Source organism: Rhipicephalus sanguineus, chromosome 3, assembly GCF_013339695.2.
Source record: "Rhipicephalus sanguineus isolate Rsan-2018 chromosome 3, BIME_Rsan_1.4, whole genome shotgun sequence".
Classification (NCBI taxonomy): Eukaryota; Metazoa; Arthropoda; class Arachnida; order Ixodida; family Ixodidae; genus Rhipicephalus; species Rhipicephalus sanguineus.
In genome coordinates, this window is record NC_051178.1 from 21,211,751 (window position 1) to 21,217,799 (window position 6,049).

Below are 6,049 nucleotides of genomic sequence, written 5' to 3' on the forward strand. Positions count from 1 at the left end.
ACTTATCGCCGACAACCTTATCACAATAAGTATCTTCAGATATCTGCTCGGGCACGCGTGCGGCGCAGCACCGCTTTAAGCCTACTGCACGCTTTTAATAGGCGACAACCTGAACGCGCTGGGCCGCCGATCGCTGCGCCTCGTTGCGCGGGCCGTGTTCAAGCGCGCGCCGCTTTGTAGAACAGAAAGCAGCTCGCTGTTGCGGAGTTGAGCGTTGCTGGTCGCGGGCGACGAGAAACCTCTTTGCATTGACGCTATCACGTTAAACGCACACGTACGGTACAGCAAGCGTAGCGCTGTTGTAACCATACTGCACGCTTTTATTGGCCGACCACCCAAACGCGCTGCCGTTCGCTGCCAGGACCGCTACAGCGTCGCGGAGTGCGCATCGCTTGCAGGAAGTTCGTCATCGCCACGTTAACCGAACAAGCTACTCGCCGCATCTGTGCACGGTCTGGAGCGAAGTGGGTACGAAGAACACTCGCACGACAAATGCGCGCGTGCGGTACAGCAAGCGGCCCGGCAGTGACGGCGTGAGCCGAGAAGGCGACGCGCTGCACGTAACTAGCCAGGAGACGATCGGCTCAACGCAGCCGTACCGCGTTTCACTGGAACTGCGTCAGTTTTCGTTTATGAGCAGATCGCGGTACAGACACACGCACATATATCGCGGAAAGCCGACACTGTCCGTTCTGTCGCTATGTTGGTCACTGCGTATACCGGACCCTGTAATAGTTTCCGAAATGCTGCTTGGCGTCGCCCACCGCGCGCTATCGGCACTATCGGACGGTCGTGCGAGAGTACCAGAATCTTTTCTCCACTCTGGCAAAAAGAAAAGGCTTTGCAATGGGTACTTTAGCCAATATTTGCTGTGGCACTGTATTTATTTCTTTGCTGGCGGCGATGGCGTACGCGAGGAGATGCAAATCTTTACTTGGTGGTTAATGCGTACTACCGTTTAGTGCGTAGTTACGCGGCGTTCCCGGCAGGTACGCATTAACGAGGTTCCACTGTACTTGCCTTTACTTGCCCAACGCCTGCATGCCGGCCATGGACATGCCAAACAGTGGCTGGTCCGCCAGGTATCAGCTCATGCTCCCGTCACCACTCTGCTTTGGAAGAACTGGTTTCCCGCTCCTCCACGTGGAAAGCATCTGATATAGGCCAGAAGTCAATGCTTTGTGAGCAGAAATTTTCACACCAAGCACAAAGAGTGAAATTTATTGCCAACGAGACAGTTGGGTGGAAAGAAATTACAAAGGACAAAATTAACAGCCCTTTTTCGACATGTTCAATGCATGTATATTTTACCGCCACACGCACACACACACAGTAGAAAGTTGAACCCCTTTATACGCCTAGTGCACGCCGACCGAAGCGCCTTGGTGGCGAACTTGATCGCTACTTCTCGGGGCAGTGAGCAGACGTCCGCCGTACGTTTCTACGTCGTTGTTCGTTGTGTCACCGCGTCGTTCACGTTTTCGGAGTGAAATTAGTAGTGTCGAAGCTTCAAGATATGTCAAAGAACAATTGCTGTGTGGTGGGGTGCTCGAACGTCTACAAAAACTCGCCCGCAACGCGGTTTTTACTCGTTCCCCGCGAGGCCTCATGAACCGAGCAACGACGGAAACAAACGGATCGCCGCCGTTCGTCGGGAAAGGTGAGCCCCTTCACTATTCTCCGCGTTATTAATGCTTCGCTTCTTGCTCCCCCTCTTTCGTTCTGCGATATCGGTGTTGATGCGCCTCGATCATGTTGACACCGGATAGCGACGAAGGTTATCGCGGCCTGCCCATGTTTTGGTTCGGTTCGACCTTAGTGCTGAGTGCAGGCTTTTCGCTGATGTTCGACGCAAACTTACCGTGCTGAGGGCGCAGCACGGTAAATTGCTATTTATTGCTATTTTCTTCATGAATAACTCTTGTTTTTTAATTTCGTGTCTTTACCTCTCCTCGTTTGTAATGAAGTTAAATCACGCAGTCTTTTTCCGAAATTATTACAGACCGATTCTTCTTTAACAGTATCTTTATTTTCGCTCGCAGGTATCTTCGATGCTAAGATCTCTCGTCTGTGTTACCTTGCATTCCATTTCCACGGCACAGTTCAGAAGAACGAAAATGGCCCTTTATAATTTGTTCCTCATGCACCTGAGCTTCTCGTTGAGGATCTTGAGGAATCGTCACTGACAGCTCATGTTTATGGCTGCAACGAGTGTACAATTGTAGTCCCACAAACCATCAAGCAGTTCAGCCACCACAGTTGCATCCTGACTAGGTGGTACAGCTGGTGGCAGTGGCACAACATCTTCTACTGCCTTGCCGAGGAAGCCGTCCAAGCATGAGCCTTTCTTGTAGGTTCCAAGAGCAAGCACAGAAGGCTTGCCCCACAGCCTTGGACCACTTGTGCACGACCTGTTTTCTTCACTGTTGATGTAATGCACGACAGCGGCAATGTGTTTGCACCGGCTTCCTTTACCTGCCTTGCAGGTGCAGAGTGCATCTTGCAGCAGGAAGTCTGGTACTGATGCCTGGCAAGTAAACAAAAAATATAAAGGTTACTAATGCAGTTGCAGGATTTCCTTTCGCATGCAAGCCGTTTTGTACATCTACCATCACACTTATCTTAGAACATAAATCAAGCACAATTTGAAATCTCCTGCTCTCAGACTTTCAGTTTCCTGGTAGCAGCAACACATGTACTTATTCGCCTTCCCCTCTTTTTTTTTGACGATGGTGACAGTTCGCACAATTTCACACGCAACTCGACAGGCTCTCGGGTTAGTAAGATCAAGAGCGTGCATGCCCCCCAAATGAAAACGAACATTACAAACATGCAGCACAATTGTGACCCATGAAAAACTAAAAATACTTTTGGTTCATGCTGACGATAACACAATAAAATCTTTCTCACGGATGGCTGAGACAATGCTCGCCGGCAAAACACTGCTACCGTGCCCTCGATGCAAGTAACACAATTTGAAACCTACGCAGGTCAATAGAGCTCTAAATCAATGTAAGATATTGCAGGCATACTTAACATATATCTATGACGAAATATCGTGTAAAACACGACGAATCTCTTGAGTATCTATGTAAACTACCGTAATTATTGTTACTTGCATCTCAACGATGGAACAAATTCGGCCTTCCGGAATTCCGGAACAAATACCAGGGCATTCCATCTGCATATTAATGCCACAACTGATTTTCTTGGTGGCACTTGTTCGGCGATGGCACGCGTAATCAGCGGTAGCACGATCGCTACATGTGCCGGCATCTCGCCATGCGAGTTCGGAACATTTAAATATCAGTCCGCCCATACGATGTGTATTATTAATAATAGGTACAGAAACAACATTGCAGCAAAGGTTGAATTGAAGAACAACGAGGACTGAACGAGGCGTCGCATCAGTGAACAAAACAAACTGGCTACTTACCACGAGCTCCACTTCATAGCTAGGCTTTGTCACGCTGGTCTGCGGGACGCACTTGGCACGTATACGCACTGGGTTGTCCCAAATTCCGTTGACGTCGTGCACGTGGCCACTGTTGTAGAGGGCCGCGCCTTTCCTGCAGCTGTCACCGCAGAAGTAGCTGTCAGGCACCCGAACGCAGGGAAAATCGCAGCCGCGTGCTTCAGCCATCCCCTGCAGCAATGCTATGCAATGCGCCGTCGTCTGCTCGGCTCCCCGAGTGTACTGTCGCCGGCGGCCGCTAGGTGGCTTTCAGTGGCGCCTCTATAGACGGCGCACTACGCGTATAAGAGACATGCACAGTCTTTTATTGAGATGTCTTACTGAGGCATCGTCTTTATATGAGGTGTCTCTTGAGCAGTGTACCACGTTTGCATTTCCTTATCAACCCCTATTTTAATGCAGGCACACTGGTGCCTTATACTCAATTGTCTGTTACATCAGTGTCCTTTATAAAGGGTTTGACTTTGTGTATGCATGTGTGTGTATATATATTATACATATATATATACATATATTATATATACGTATATCTAACACACACTGACTTTTTATATTTATGCTGTAAAAACAATTTAGCTGCAAATGCACTCTGCCTGAAAAGGTAATTTAGTCTGGATGATGAGAAAAAAGCTCAAAATCATGCAAAAACCAAAATTCACAAAGCAGTCTATCTTTTGTGCCACCATTCTGTTATGTTCGAAAGCTCAAAGTTTTGCTTTGCTATTACCACCCTTCTCACATACAATGGCTGCGTTAAGAGGCAGGAAAGAAGAAAAAGACAGGTCTGCCGAATCTCATGGTGTTTGCTGAGCTCTGATTAGATGATGCTGCAGCAATAGTACACCAACACTTTGGTGGCAACCGATGCCACTAGTTGAGAGCTCTCCAGTAGGCCTGCTCTGAAAACATTGGTGATTCATTGTTGGATATCTTTGTTACCATAAACAGTGTCGAATTGACACTGATTCTAAAAAGTTCAAAAAGAGGACTGTGCAGCAGCATAAAAAGAGCTAAGCGTAACGTTTATTTGTCCACGTGCAGTGATAAACCTGTTGCAACGCTCAGATGATCTGGCAGATAGTGCTGAGGCGAAAAAGTTAAATACATTCTGCATATGTGCACTGCGTTAGCAATTTAGCAATGCAATGCAAACCGATGTCATTGCTTCATATGCTACATGCGGCTACACAAAGGCTGTACAGGTGAAAGCAGTGACGGTGCACCTGCGCTCGTTCACGCACCTCTCTGTGTGGCCAGTTTCCTTGCTACAAAAACACGTAATCTCACTGTCAGAAGAATCACATGAGACTGTTAGAGATATAACATGTAAAAGAATCATGCTCAAACCCATACTCAATAACCGTTAATGCCTATCAATTCATGGTAAAGCAGCACAAAAAAAGGCGCTACTGCATTGATTTCTGCAGTGGCTGTTTCACGAAGCAGACAAATGTGTCATTATAATAACTGCCATCGCGCGACGGGAAGTTCCGAGTGCGATTATTACACAGAAAAAAATCATTTAAGAGAAAGACTTCATTATTGTGAGAGTTATGTGAGTAAATACGACATGTGCAAAATGTTGATAACACTGCAGCTCAGAATGAAAAGCTATAACGCTGACCTATTGTAGCCTGCGATCTAAGACACCAAAATGCTGTGAGCCCTATGTGCCGCACAAGAAGAAACATTTGAAGTAGCTGCTGTGAAAGCTTATGTTAATTTTTTATATTTTTGGCTAGTAGCTGCCATGAAACTAACTGACTTGCATTGTCCGAAATCGCTAAAGTGTAAGTGAGCCGTCATGTCCATGAGATTAGGCTGCCACATCCATCAACGATCTGGTCTGTTTCCTTCCGACTGACCTTAAGACAAAATGACACCAGATGCACACTGAAATGGAGTAATTATCTTGAGCTTTGCACATGAACAAATGAAGCAAAGAATGCAGTGCTAATGCAGAGGGCAACATTCTCGCAAAACATTGCTAGGAACATGACTACCACATTAACTTTAACAATGCCTGTGTGAATGACATTGAAACTGATCCCATGAAGAGCTTCTGGTTAGAATCACAGCACATACAAACCAGGCTGGGAAACCTTAGGAGGTCCGAGGGAATGCTTCCCGAGCACGTACGTGCCTGGCCTTTGAGAGCACTGGTTAAAGGGGAAACACAGTTACATTGACCATAATGGTAGAAAGGACACTGCTAAAACTGCATGTATCTCAAGGAATTACAGATACAGACGAGACTTCAATTTCTCTCTTTGCCGATTTTACATTAGAATCCACCCAGACTGCTTTGTGCTTAGTTGTTGCTGCGTGCTCTGTCAGAGCATTTGATGCCGCTCCTTTCTTGCCGCAACTGCTGTTAAAGTTGGCTATCTCTCCTATGTAGACACACTCTCCTAGTCCACTGAGGATATTAAAGGATGCCAGGAAAGTTTTATTTTGGCAGCTTGTCCTTTTCAGTTACAAAGCCTGCCACAGTTCGCACACGGCAGCTTCAGCAACCTTGATGTTACATTTACACAGCACGTGTAATACGTTGCACTCGAGGAAAGGGAGCAC